The sequence below is a fragment of the Chenopodium album genome, chromosome 5, assembly GCF_948465745.1.
Source record: "Chenopodium album chromosome 5, dcCheAlbu1.1, whole genome shotgun sequence".
Classification (NCBI taxonomy): Eukaryota; Viridiplantae; Streptophyta; class Magnoliopsida; order Caryophyllales; family Amaranthaceae; genus Chenopodium; species Chenopodium album.
In genome coordinates this window covers 52939447-52954618 of record NC_137838.1, presented here as the reverse complement: position 1 = coordinate 52954618, position 15172 = coordinate 52939447, and the positions used below count along the sequence as shown (strand labels likewise).

At 35.3% G+C, this 15172-nt stretch overlaps 1 long non-coding RNA gene across 1 annotated transcript; it reads left to right on the top strand.

The window, feature by feature from the left end:
• The first annotated feature begins 13260 nt into the window (after nt 1-13260).
• On the top strand, nt 13261-14949 carry LOC145630738 (uncharacterized). Its single transcript, XR_014112223.1, has 2 exons — nt 13261-13644; nt 14793-14949. It is a non-coding gene; the product is annotated as an uncharacterized LOC145630738 (long non-coding RNA).
• The last annotated feature ends 223 nt before the right edge of the window (nt 14950-15172 follow it).

Below are 15172 nucleotides of genomic sequence, written 5' to 3'. Positions count from 1 at the left end.
TAACTTATTTTCCTCTTTTCGTGCCTTTAAACCCAAAATAATACATTTCGTGTCCTTTAAAATCATTTATTTCGTATCCTTTTTATAAAAATGTTTAATCCAGTTTATTTTGGTCCATAATCTGGGTCCAATGATTAAATAGTTGTATGGGGATTTAAAAGAGCTTTCCAACGATATATTATAAGCCCAAATCCGAGTTATAACGAAGAAGTTATGGCTAAAATATTAAGCCGAGCCCAAACCGAACCTAAGCCCACCTTACCTACGACCCAATGATCATGTGGAGGGTCCAAATGATTTAATCCAATTCCTAAAACAATTAGGATTAATTAGAAGCTTCTATAAGTTTATAAAAGATCTTATTTATCCTTTTTGAAAAGATAAGATTAAAGAGTTTGAAATTGAATAAAACTTTTCTTTTTGAAAATCCTATTTATATCCGAATTGAAAGACGTTCAAAGATAGACAGATATTATTTTCGTATCTTATATTTTTTATCCAAATTTTATATGGTTGGATAGCCCTTGAAATTATCTTTCCAATGATATATTATAATATCAATTCCGAGTTATAACGAAAAAGATATGAATAAAATGTCAAATTCTATCCAAAACTGACACCGTCTCACTATTTCGGCTATATCTTTTGTTCTAAAAATTTTTTTAATCTGATTCCAATTGGGTTAGAAAGTAGACTTCAAGAGCTTTCTAACGATATCTTATACCTCATTCCGAGTTACGGATCAAAAGTTATGATGGTTTTGAAAACGGGTAAAAACCTGGAATCACCGCGCACAGTGCAATTCCACCGTGTCACGGGAAATTGCACCGTCTGACGGTGGGAATCCCCGTGACACGGTGCCCTTGCTGTGACGCGGGTCTATTCCGTGTCCTATTTGCGTTTTTTGTACCTAAACAACTCCCGTGTCATGACATTTTCCACCGTGTCACGAGAATTTAAACCGTCTGACGGTGGGATTCCCCGTGACACGGAGCTGTTTCCGTGTAATTTCCGCGTCTCCCATACCGTGACACGGTATACTGTACCGTGTCACGGTGGATACTGCCGTGTCACGGTACCTGTGACGTGTCACGGGACATTCCGTGTCTTTTCCGCGTAAACCCTTAACGCGTTTTCTTTCCCGTTTTCTGAAAATTTCCCGCGTCACACTAAAAATGTACCGTGTCACAGGAAAGTTTGCCGCATGACGGTGGGACTTCCCGTGTCACGGTACAGCTTTCCGTGTCACGGGATACTTTTTTAGGGTTTTTATCATTTTAGGGTTCCGTGTGCTCCCTCAGCACATTTTCCCTATAAATACCCCCTCATTTCTGATGTACGGGGCACCAATAATCATTCTCTCTCACCTTACACCAAAAACCATTCTCTTCTCCCTCTTTAACCTAATTTCTAGCCTCCTTATTCTTCCATAATAATTCCCCTAACCACTCCAAGGAGTCTATACTTAACCCGATGTTCCGTCCTTAAACCAAGGCGTGAAAGGTACAAATAACTGAGGGTTTGGACCAAATCAACTCTACTTTTTATTTAATTTAATTTTCATTTACTTTGTATTTTCATTGAAGTTACTAACAGTTTATTCATGATGTAGCAATTCAAAGGAACGCGCAGAATGTGAGTAATTAATTAATTTAATTACTCTTATTTTTAATATGGCTAGTATCATGATTAGGGTTGTTATTATTATAATTATTTGATTTGACTCACGTTATTATTGTTAAATTGCTTTCAATATTAATGTTTGTTCTATTATTATTAATTGATCACCATATTGCATGTTTAAAGGGAATATGTAATTGAATATCACGCCTAATAAGATAATTTGGACAACCGGTTTAGGTTCCTTTTTAATCTTGTTGTTTAATTCAAGTGATCACAAATATTCTAGAATTATGTGTGCATTAATATTCAACCAATTTAGCTTAATAATAGTTTGGAGTGAATTGAATATTTTGTTTGTATGCCTTTGAGATCACAGGAATGCTTTTCAATATAAGAATCGAGTAGAGGCCAATACGGGCGAATGTGACTCCACGACTCACTTCGTACCATCATCCCTGATCCTCCTTTCGTGGTTCCGAACCATATGGAGTTAGTAATCTCATGGATTATGAATGGGGTGTAACCTTCACGGGTCAATCGTTGTTGCCTTCGTTGTCCCTTATTCGTGGTTGCCTTTTATGATCCGTGAACGGTTTACAAGTTCCTAAATAAACTTGTTGGCGGCTCCCTACTTTATTTGTCCCTAATCGTTGTCCCTAATCGTAATGTCAATTCCCACTTCCTATGAGTGCCAAGCATATTCACACATGATTTAACGTAGGCGCACTTCGAACGACGCCTACAATATTATTTTTTGCTGAACTGAAATTATTTTTACTGTTTTTCTGCTACATTTCTTCTTACTAAATTGAATATATTTTTACTAAACTAAACTTGTTTTTATTAAACTGAAATTATTTTTACTAAATATTAATTTTTAAGGTAAAGTGAATATGGCCTAAGTCCCAATACTCAAAATATCACACCCCTTTACTAAAACTACTTTCTCTCCCTAACTTTTTTCTACATAGTATATGGCATCCCAAATTCATTTGTAGACTTTTTTTTTTCTTTTTTTTTCCTCTAATTGTATTCCATTGTATTAAGTAATACTTCCTCTTTTTTTTTTTAATTACATGACCTACTTCATTTAGGCACAAGTATCGAGGAAAAGTTGAAAAGAAAGCTAAAAGACCATATTGCCCATACCCACTACCGTGCTCACTAACAAAACCCTTCTACCCCTCCCATCACTATCACCCACCTCATCACTACAACCACCACTACAAGTCAGATCTATAACCTCCACAACAAATGCACGTGATATGTCTATTTTATATAGTGATTTACCCTCGTCCCATGGTTATAATTAGGAGTACTTTTGACTCTGCAGAGCCACTTTTATCACTAATATGTGTTTTCTAGTGTTTTCGTAGTTTTGGTAGTGTTTTGTAGAAAATTTCAGATTTGGAGCATTTTCCCGAATTATTTGGAGCCACTACGAGCACTAGAAGATCGATATTTACCACCTTTCATAGCCTAAGGCCAAATCATCAAACCGGTGATTAAGGGCTTGACTTAAAAGAAAACGAGGCATTGAACCTAGTGATCAAAGCCCCAAAGAGGAGATTAGTGTTTGGGCGGAGTTATTATCCCAAACAAAGTCCAAGAGGTGGTCAAGATATCCACCTGGCTTGATGGAGGTTCGCCCAAAGACGCGCTTGACTGGGTGGGGCGGAAGAAGAAGGAAGCGTTCTCGCCCAAGCTCGCGCCCAACTGGGCGCGAGAGACGCTCTCATGATGAAAAAGGCGCGCCCGATAAGGAGATGCACCGCCCGACCGAGCCCGTGTTTTGGAGACGATTTCCGACAATTTTTACTAAGTTTCTAATTAGGATTTTTAAGCTTTGTATAAATATGTTTTGTTTAGTCTTGATACAATTACCTCTCTTTCATTAGCTAAATTCTCTCTTAAGCTTATACTTCTCTCTTGTTTCTCTCTCTACAACTCTTGGCTTTTATACAATTCATTATTTCTGTTAATTTTGGTAATGATTTCTTCCCTTTTATTTTCAGTAATTTATTTGCTTTTATTCATCATGTTTTGTTTAATTGCTTTGATTAGTTTAGATTTAATTACATGTACGTAGATTATTTTCTAGGGTTGTGGGGATCCATATAAATAATATGAAGGGGTAATTTATTATTGTTGATTGTCAATTCTTGATTAATGTCCAATTAATAGATTAAATGTTATGCAATTAGATTAGGTGTAGTTTAATAATATGAGTTATGCAACATTGATTCGAGATTCCTGAGATGAGAATTGATGTTTAGGCTTAGTTTCAATAGACATGTTAATTTATAAATGGTTAAGTCTAAATTCAGGAGATGCGATTGAATACCGGTAGACAATTAATTTTGTTATTGTAATACGTAAACCCTTTATGATCTGATTTGATTTAGGTATTTCTACCTCGCCAAATGACCCAATGAGAGCTCGACACGTGTCACTAGAGAAGGTTTCCAAATGGACCTCTCAGGGTCAGACACGTGTCAAGCGGATATGCCATCAGGAATTAGTGATCTTCAAGGCTCAATTCTCGAGGTATCCGCAAAATGGCGCAGTTTTAAATCCTAGGTCATCAAATCCTAAGATAGGGCACACATTTTTAGGACCCCATAAATAAGGATATTCCCCTAATTATTAGGGCAACCTTACAATCATTACATCATTTATTATTCTCAAAAACAGAGAAAACACCTTATCTCGGAATCCGAGAAGATATTTACTTTCCGCACGTTTTTCACTCTGAACCCGTACTAACTTAACCTTCGGAGGTGGATCACCGAACATCCGGGTTTCCGTTGTTTTGCAAGTACAGGCGGCTTGAACCTGTTTGGTGAGCTATAACACTCCCAAGGGACAATAAAACCCCAAAACATTTGGCATCGTCTATGGGGAGCTCAAGAATGGTTTCACAAGAACTTGTACCGTCTCTAGATATCGAGTGGCCTCTAGTTGATGGAGAGGTCCATACGGACCATGACTTTGACAACGACTATGAAGTCAAGACTTATGTGGCCCGTGATGGGTCACCTATCTCTAAGTGCATCCGTCCCAAGGACAGATGGGAACGGAACAATGACCAGGCGGGTACAAGCAAGCCCCTTGGACAACCGTCTGATCAGACGCAGGCGGCAGGATCAGCCCCAGTCACCCAAGACGAGCTCATGAAATTCATGACATGTTTCAAGGGTGAGATTAAGGACTTAATCACCAAGAAGAAGACTGCTCCTAGAAAAGAGCAGTCAACCAAAAATCCAGCTCAATCTGAGAGAGCTAAGTCAGTCAAAGATCGACAACCTACTTCCCATCCTGAAACTAAGGAGAAGGCTCGACCCTTGATTGACCTTTCTAAAATATGTTTCCCTGAAACGACGAAGAGAAAAGAAATCTTGCATGTTCAGCCGGATGGCAGTAAAAAGACCTTTTTTGATGCTCGACTTTACATCGAGAAAATGAAGAACCAGCAGCTATACGAGTCGGCTTCCACGTCGATTTACCCAGATAGCTTCAAGAATACCTTAGAGAGGAATTCATAATCTATACATGAAACTCCGTCAAGCGGTCCCTCCATCCACACGGGTCCTCATGTTATCAATTCGGCTCAGTATGCGGCCTAACCGTTATATAGGCTGCATGTGCTGCCTTACATTCAGCCTGCCTTCTTCGAAGGGCAGATGGTTTACAATTTCCAGCCTATGGACTGGCAACTCCGGCTGTAAAACCTTATAGAACAACCCTCTGCGTTCCCTAGGGAGATAACCGAGGTTGAACAACCGGCCAAGGTTAAAAATGTGTTGGTGGGTACCTATGATGGTACCACAACCCTAGAAGATCACCTTCTGGCACACACCCACCTCATGTATCTACAAGGGTTAGATGACGGCGCTTGGTGTCGCTGCTTCCCAGCTACCCTGAAGGGCATAGCCTAACAGTGGTTCAACAACTTGCTGGCTGGATGTATAAACAGCTTCAAGACGCTTGCGTTCTTATTTGCTTCAAACTTCTTTATGAATATCCATGCAAAGAAAACAAGCCTCGATCTTAGCAATATGCAGTAGGGAGAAAGAGAAGGATTGCACTCCTACGTCATGCGGTTCAATCTGGTGAGAATCCAAATTCAAGGGATGTCTGACGAGGTAGCCTATACATACTTCTTCAAGGGTCTGAAGGATGGGTCCACCATCAAGTTTGACCTTGTCTGAAATAAAAATTTTCACCTCCAAGGAGCTCTGATTGAGGCGGAAGCCTATATACAAGCGATCGAACTTTGCTCCTCCAATAAGCAAGCATACCCTAAAAAGTCTGATAAGCAGAAAGAGAGTCGGCATGCTCAGCCGGCTCAGAAGTTTGAAGAGAGCAAAAAGAGAAAAAAGACTGGGCGGTTGATGATTCTGATCAACCGTCCTTGAAGAAGAAGAAATAATTCAAACCGTACCTTTCAAGGTACGAGTTTAACAAGGTAACTACTCCATCCTGATGGAGATAAAAGGATCAGCTGACTTTAGAGAAGCCAAATCCAATGAAAGGTTCCGCTGCAAATCGAAATAAAAAAAAAAACACTTCCACTACCATGAGAATGTCGGGCATGACACCAGTGAATGTTACAGCCTAAAGCGGATGCTTGACCGTCTTACCGACAAACGAGTGCTGAAATCCTATGTCTTGAAGTCCAAAGTGAATTCCAAGACGAATCCGGGGCATTCCTCCAAAAAGACTTCCCAGTATGTTGGTAGTTCGGACACCAATAAGGAGTTAGTCTACACTATAACAGGAGGATTCGCTGGAGGTGGCCCAACCATTTGGGCCACCAAGGACCATATGAGGAAGATGGTCAATTCTATTGATGAAGGGCAAACGTCTACCACCAGCGCCATCCCAGAGGTCATCATCACCGAACGAGACCGGGGGAAGGTCCGCTGGCCGCATGGCGTTCTAGTGGTCATTGAATATAAGGTCGCCAACCAACTGGTTGGCCGGATCCTTATAGTCATAGGTAGCTCCTCTGACATCATCAGCTACAAGTGCATGTCCAATCTTAAGTATAAGGAGGAAAACCTGCGCACTATCTCTTACCCCCTCATTGATTTTGGGGGAGGAGTCGTACACCTAGTTGGACAAATTGACCTGCCCATCTAATAGGGGAAAAAGGGAAAGTGCACCATATGGTCATTTGGTTTTTTGTGGTTGAAGAGCTGATCGCCTATAACCCTATTCTAGGCCACCTCACTATGAACGAGTGCAAGGCCGTCATCATCCTAGCTCTCGTGTTGCTAAAATATGAAAGGGATGATGGCTTTGTTGGCTTCCTGAATGGGGATCAGAAGACGGCTAGGGACTGCTATCTCTCAGAAATCAAACCCACGGCCTCAGTAGCAAAACAAGGGAAGGAGCTAATAGACCTTGATGATATCAAGGATCCTGATCTAGCCCCACCAGCCACAAAGAAAAGAAACACTGATTAGCTAGTGGTGGTTAAAAAAGAAAAGCAATAGTAATCATTGATGGGGGGACGGTCAGACGACCTCCGTCCCCAGCCTACTGGCGAGCACATTGATATTCCTCTGGATGACAGCAGTTCAGAGTGAACTGTAACGGTATGGACGATTACTTTTGCGAAGTTGGGTGAAGACTTGCACAATCTGCTGATAGAATTCAAGGACATTTTTACTTTGAAGTGGAAGAGATGCTAGGCATCAGACCAGATCTTGATGTCCACAAACTTGTCGTGCATCCAAAAAAGAAGCCCATCCGGCAAAAGAAAAGAAATCACGACAAGGAAAGAAGTTAGGCGGTAGCTTCTAAGGTGAAAAAGTTGTTACACATCCTATTAGTAAATGGCGTATGTTATGCTAGTTACAAAAGCGTCAATAGTAACCGACTAAGATAATGCTAATAACAAATTTCATGACATTTGTAACCGGTGTAGTAAATGTAAGTTACTAATATTTGGTTTATCATTAATTGAAGTTTTATTAATAACTGACTAAATAAATGCCAGTTACAAATATTAAGTCAAAGAAAATTTGAGTAAAAAGTTTGTAACTAGCTTTCAAACGCCAGTTACAAATATTAGGTCAACAAAACTTTGACCAAAGCATTTGTAACTAGCTTACAAACGCCAGTTACAAAAATTAATTCAAAGAAACTTTGACCAAAAAGTTTGTAACTAACTTACAAACGTCGGTTACAAATATTAAGGGTGTGTTTGGCATCATTGCTGTTTTTGGTTTTTTTGTTTTTTACCCCCAAAATAAAATAAATCAGTGTTTGGTAAAATTGCTTTAAAAAACAACTTTACAACTATTTTATAAAAAAATAAAACAGTAAACCTAAAACACTTAAAAGGAGTTTATGAGGTTTTGTTTTATTTTTTACAAATAATAAACCCTATTAAGCGTATTATCATTGTACGTATTTCCTTCAAATTCAATATTTCATCTTTCTTCCTCAAGTCCTAATCATTCTCAAGATTCAAGGAGCAATTACAGGTATGGAGCGTTCTCCATTCTCGTTTTTTTTTTTTTTTTTTTTTTTTTTAACTGTAAGTAATTACCATGTTTCTTCCTATTGTTCTTTCGTAATTTATAAATTTATTGATGTTTTTGTTGTTAAATTTGGTTGTATTCAATTTCGTTGATCAAATTGATGATCTTTGTTCTTTATTTTTCTGAATTTTAATTGTTCTTTGTCTAATTTATATATGATTTAATTTGGGTTTTATATTTAGAGATTTTTTTTCCTGAAATAATACGATTGTTGATTAATTGTTAGTGTAATTGAATAATTATATCATGTTGTAAATTGAATTTATTGAATTTATGGGTAGAATATCATTGATTCATGTCAATTCTATAAGTTAATTACAGTATCTACTATCTAATATCATGTGATTCATGTCATTTGTGCCTTACAAAGTTACAACAGTTGCCTATGTCCCTATGAATGCGTTGTGCTGGGTATTTCTGAAGCTTCAAGGGTGTTGGCTGTATGACCTCAGCATTTCTTTATCTAATATAGGATAGACCTGAAGATGAAGGGGGTTGATTATATTGTTAGGCAGTTAGGCTATGCTCTTTGTGGTTGTATCTGACATCAATTTGTTGCTTGATTGCAAAGGAGAGGTTTATAGGATATGATATAGTCTGACATTGATTAGCTTTAGGTAGTGTTTTGTTATGCTGTATTATTCACTATTCTCTTGCATTTTTATTCTTTATTATTCAGTATTCTCTTGCATTTTTTTCCTTTTACTTGAGCTGCCTTCTTTAACATCGAGTCAATGAAAAGTATTGATATAACTTCCTCAGTCAAAAAAAAAAAAAAAAAAAAAAAGAACTGGTTGTGTGACTTGGGATAGCTCGTCCATTTTAATATTCTAAGTGTTTTTGTTGCTAATAAGTCTAGGCCATAGACATGTCGTTTAAAGTAATATGATTTATACATATTGGAGAAAAACTAGTATTAATTTTGTAGTACACTTTATGTGAGCTATATGCCAAGTTAGCTTAAATAATAGGATCAATTACTTTGATAAAGTTTGTATGTTTAATATACTGGTAATGGGAGACAAATGGTTCTGCTTTCTAAGGACCTACAATGGAATTAGGTAACTCTTAATAATTTTTTATCTCTAATTCTCTTTCACACATTTGTGACATCAGCAATAATGAAATTTTTAATCTTTGTCCTTAATAAGTTCATTGTTAGTCTACTAATAATGGCGTAATGGAGTATATTGGATGTGTTGTGCTCTTTTTTTTTTTTTTTTTTCTCTTCTTGCTTTATCTTGTTGCTAGTATGATATTAGTGAAGTTTACATATGCTATTGTTTTTCTAGTTGCTGCACATTGGTTGTTTAGTTGAATTAGATGATTATTATGTCTAATAGTGAATTACTTTATAGATGTCAAATTTGAAAAATGATGAGTGCGAAGATGAAATTATTGAGATTGAATCTACTGGAGTAGTTGGAGTATGGAATGAAAATATTGAATCTTACCTTATAAGCTTGATAGAGGAGGAGGTAAAAAAAGGAAATAGACCAACAACCACTCTAACCAAGCAAGCTTGGAGGCTTATCAAGCAAAAACTAAAGGAGAAGACAAAAAAGGATTATAGTCAAGAACAACTTAAGAACAAATATAATCAACTAAGACAAAGATGGAAGGAATTTAGTAAACTAGTACAAGAAACTGGAATGGGATACAATGCTATGACTTATCAACTTTCTGCTGAGGATGCTGTATGGAAAAAGTTGTATGAGGTAATTGTCAATAAGTTTATTTTGATATTCTTTTATGAATCAAGTAGGGACATTTTTAAACTAATACGATTTTATTTTTGTGATATTTGATGTGAATGTATGGTTGTTACAGAAATATAAGTCTGCCAAAACTTTTAGAAAGAAGGGATGTAAGCATTATGATAAATTATACACAATTTATGGGGATACAACCGCTACTGGTGCTAGTTCACATCCTTCTACTAAAAGCCCTTCTGAGAGTGAGGATGAAGATGACACAGATGGAGAAGGAGGTGACTCAAGAAAACAATGTGAAGAGGGTCCTAAAAACAAAAAAATCAAGCCTAATGTCAATCGTAAAAAACTTAGGGAAAGTGTTAATGTAGCAATGGCGGATGCCTTGGTTACAATGAGTGAAAATTCCAAGAAAAAACTTGAACTTATCGAGAGAAAATTTAATAGCAATGATGAAGGTGGGCATCAGTCCAAGGAGGATCATGATTTTCTCATGGAATGTGTAGATGCACTAAGTGCTCTTAAGGGAATTGATGGAGCTTCATTTGCAAAGGCAACTAAACTAATACATGATGATCCATTGTGGAGGAAAATGTTTCTTAGATTTCCAAATGATAGGAAGATAGATTTTGTGCTCAACCTTTAAGCATTGTCTCGTTAGTACAATTTTTATTTCCCTTCAATAATGCATGTTTGAGTGTTTAAACTCAATTTAGATCTTGTCGTAAGTATGATTTTTTTTTTTTTAATTTTGTATTTGTGTTTGATTTAATAAATATAATAATGGTGATAATATTATATGTGCTTGCTTATAACATTTATATGTACTGATAATATAATATATGCTTTCTTATAACATTTATATGTAAAAAATGCAGATAGTTATGGATTTCGACATTGAAGATATCTTATCGGATTCTGATGAGGAAGATTTTCAACAAATATTGACAATTTATATTAACTTACAAAATAACGGGTTCCTTAAAAAGAAACCCCGTTTGCAAAGAATTTCAAAGTTGACAGGTCACCAATATGTCCTTGAATTGCTTAACGGTCATCCAATGACATGTTATGATTTGCTTCGAATGACTCCTCAGATCTTTATTAGCTTGTGTGAAGAATTGAAAAAAAGGGAAAAGTTGAAAGATTCCAAATTTATATCAATTCAAGAACAAGTTGCAATGTTTCTTTTTATTATTTCTCATAATTCGAGGCACAGATTTATAGCGGATAGATTTCAACATATCTTAGAATCTACTCACCGCCATTTTCGAAAGGTTTTGTATGCCATTGCATCTTTATCGAAGCATTGGATTGTTCCTCCGGCATTTGACGAAACACCTCCAGAAATAAAAAATAACCCAAGATACTATCCGATTTTCAAGGTAATTTTTTGTCATTAATGTTTAATTTTTACATATTATCTATGTATTAATTCATTAAGTATGTAGTTTGAATATAACGATTTATTATAGAATTGCATAGGAGCTATTGATGGAACTCATGTATCAGCACGTGTGCCACAAGATGATCAAATTCCCTATCGTGGAAAAGAAAAAAAGCCTACAATGAATGTAATGTGCGCTTGCTCATTTGACATGAAATTTACATTTGTGATGGCTGGGTGGGAAGGTTCGGCAAATGATTCAAGAATTTTTTGGGAAACAATTACAAATGTAGAAGAGACCAAGTTTCCTATGCCTCCTACTAGAAAGTATTATCTTGTAGACTCAGGCTATACAAATATGCCAGGATTTCTTTCACCGTATCGTGGAGAACGATATCATTTGCGTGATTATAGAGGAGCAACGAGCCCACAAGGTCCTGAAGAAATATTTAATTATACACATTCTTCATTGCGAAATGTTATTGAAAGATGTTTTGGGGTATTAAAAGCTAGATTTCCCATTCTCAGAGATATGCCTTCATATGACTTAAAACGACAAAAAAAATATAATTTTGTCGTGCTGTGTTATCCACAATTTCATAAAAATGTGCAAGGATGGAGATCCTTTGTTCATACAGTATGCGGATGAAAATGTCGAACTAGAAGATGATGCAATCAACAACAATGGATCCGAGGACCTAGTGACTCCTTCTGTAAGTCAACAAGAACTTCAAAGAATGGCTCAATTTCGAGATCGTTTGGCAACAAGATTGTGGGAAAGACAAAATTCACAATGAAAGTCTTCAACAAGGAATAAATATTACATTGCATTTGACTATTTTATTGTTACTTTTTTTTTTCCGTAGTTGTTCCTTTAAATTTTGTTATAACCTTATTCAATCAATAAATTTATTATTGAAATATATATATATATATATATATATATATATATATATATATATATTGTGAAAATAAATAAGCAGCTATTAAAAAAAGATTAATAATAATAAATAATTATCGGTAATATAATAGTTGATTAAAGCTATAAATGATTTGGTAGTATTTTGAGAGTTGATTGTAAACTCAAAACTGAAAAATGAAAACAGTTTTTAAAAACAAAGAATAAAAAACTGAAATCAGTTTTCAGTTTTGAAAAAACAAAAAACTGAAAACTTACAGGAAACATTTTATTTAGTTTTTTAAAAGAAAGGAAACAATTTCTCGTTGGATTTTTTTAGGGGAATTTCTCATTGAAATCTACCCCTCTAAAACCCTATCTATCTATCTATCTATCTATCTATAATCTTCTATATAACTATTAAAAGTGACAAGCTAAGTTTGCCATATGGAAATCCCTTACTAATAGTGTAGTGACTTTTTTGCCCCTCAAAAAGTACAAGTATATTTTTGCCCCTTCCTTCTTTTTGGAAATTTTGTGTAGAACTACCCTAAAGACAGGGTCATTTGTGAACAACTACCCAATTTTTTTTTATTTGTTTAGAACTACCTACAAGTTTGAAAATATTTGGGTATCACTACCCATTAACATTTTCCGTCCAATTAAGACGTTATCGGAGCTCATTTTTTTCACTTTTGCCACCCAATTAACTCTCCCAATTTGTATAAAGGTTTTAATCTATTTTAATTAACCTAATTAGGGTTTTAATCATAATTCATTTTAGGGTTCATGAGTATATATTATTTAGGGATTTTAATTTCTAAGGTTTGGAGGTTTAATTGAATTGGGGTTTTTGCTTATTTTAGTACTAATTGGCTATTGTAATTGAAAAAAGTGAAAAATTGGACCAAAATAACGTTTTAATTGGACGAAAAACGTTAGTGGGTAATGCTACCCAAATTTTTCCAAACTTGCGGGTAGTTTTAAACAAATTAAAAAAAAAGGGTAGTTGTTCACAAATAACCCTATCTTTAGAGTAGTTCTACACAAAATTTCCCTTCTTTTTTTACCTCTTGATTGCCCCATCATTCACTTTCTCAAGGGTTACAATCAAAATTCGATCTTTGACCTAGGATTACCATCTAAATTTGATACTCCAATTTCTCGCTCTTTCTCTCTCATCGAACAACAATGGTGTTGCGTAGATTCATCAACGAGCTTCAAGGTGTTACAGTGAAGGAAGTTCCCGACAAGGTGAAGCCTATGCTATCTTTCTCCTACCTTAAGGAATCATTCGCCAAAGGAATTTGCAGTTACCATGCTAAATACATTGAGACTGATTCAATCATGTCTCGTAACCATGTTTGCTTTGATGGTATGGCTTTCTCTTACCTTGTTGCTCTTCCCAAGGAACACCGTCAACTTGAGCATGTCCAGAAACATGGTCATTGATCTCCCTCCTTTTTTCAGGTAATTAGATTTTCATTGTTTCAAATTGATTCTACTTTATTGAATTTGGAGCTGGTTAAAATCTTTGGATCGTGAATTAATCTTCAGGTTATTTGTTTTTATGTTTTAAGGTTTGATATTTTGGGAGTTTCTAATGAAATGTGGTTTTTGATTAGTTTTTGAAAAATTTTAAGTCAATTTTTTCTTTGCTAGTGCTAGGGTGAGTGAATCAAAATGTTGAATCAATATGAACTTAGGTTGTGAATTTGTGATTAGAACCTCTGTGGAGAGGTTGAGACACCCTGCTTGTAAACTCAATTTTATGTAAATTTTATAATTTATTTCATTATCTAACAAATGCTCAGAATTTGTTTTAACCACTTAAATGATTAGCATTCATAAATATTGATAGTTCTTGTTCTTGTGAGACAAATTCTACTGCTAGTTCAATAAAATAAAGGAATTGGAGTATTGGACAATCTATACAAAATATGAGCTTGGAGATATTATTCACATCTCTGTACTCAGATTCCTCAAAAGTCAAAAACTCAAAACTATGTATAGTATATTTATATTAACTTTAGTGTAATTAATTTATGTTTTGGAAACTTGGATATATTAAAAATTAAGTCAAGAAATAGGAGTACATAACAAGAGTTCAGATATTAAATGATTTCAATCAGTATGAAGGCGATATTATAAGTTGAGACTTAAGTATTGATGTACGATAAAAATTCAGTGGTTTTAATTTAACATGTATCATTAATGACATTTTCCTGTATGACTGTTTTACTGCCCTCTTAACTAACAAAGGCAGTACTAATCTGGCTATATCTTGCTTAATTTCCTTATTAATTCCGTTTCTTTCAGGTACTTACAACAAGTGTTGTGTTTTAATTAGGTGGAGCTTTGTTCATTAAATAGATCAAGTTTTATCCTTTTGTTTGGACTGAATCTTGGCATTTGATTGTTTTTGTTGGATAAATTCAAATTTAATTGGAAGAACAAATGATCAAGGGTTTGTGAAAGTTAAAGTAAAAGATTAAGATGCACCTGTGCAAACATTTATATTAAAAAAAAAAAGTTAATTACTAGTTAAAATTAAGTAGTGTGTCAATATTTGTTTATACTCCAGTCTTTTTACTCTTTATTTTATGATGTTTCATTAGGTGTGGACGTGGTGAGGGTGAAAATGGTGATGTTTTGATGGGCTAGCTTCCACAATTGAGCTATTCATTTTGCTGTCAATTAATGCTGCAATTTAGTTTTTATTTTATCGGTTTTTTTTCCTGTTTGATGTCAATTGCTGCAATTCAATTTAGTATATATGTCTCAATGTCTCATAGTGATATAACTTTATTAATGCGAGTACTAGTTGCGATCCATAACCAGCCAATATGTGAAAAAAATGGCCTTTACTGCTTCCAAATAATCTGAAGCTTGTGTTCCAAATTCATTAAATCATTAGTGAATCTCATGCGTCTCTTGCATTATTCTCTTCTTATTTAGGTCCACTGTGCAAAGTTGAAGAGTAACACAAGTGATGTCA